The sequence below is a fragment of the Penaeus monodon genome, chromosome 15 (genome assembly GCF_015228065.2).
Source record: "Penaeus monodon isolate SGIC_2016 chromosome 15, NSTDA_Pmon_1, whole genome shotgun sequence".
In the NCBI taxonomy this organism is placed as follows: domain Eukaryota; kingdom Metazoa; phylum Arthropoda; class Malacostraca; order Decapoda; family Penaeidae; genus Penaeus; species Penaeus monodon.
Window position 1 is genome coordinate 32384518 of NC_051400.1, and position 255 is coordinate 32384772.

Consider the following 255-nt stretch of genomic DNA (forward strand, 5'->3'; position numbering starts at 1 on the left):
GGACAAGGTAAATTTCCAGTTCTCAAAGCGTGGAATGTAAATTTCGCGTTAGTGGGGGAAAAATATTTTATAACATTACGATCGAAATTCCTTGGGAGATTCTTTATGTTCGTAAATAGGAGGATATAAAGACACCTACTTTTTGCTACTTAACGACCGTAAGTACTAAGGATTTTTTTGTTATTGTTGAAGTGTACTTCGGTTTGGGAGAAAATGGCTTTGTGGCTTTGTTATATGTTGTTAATTTGTGTGTGT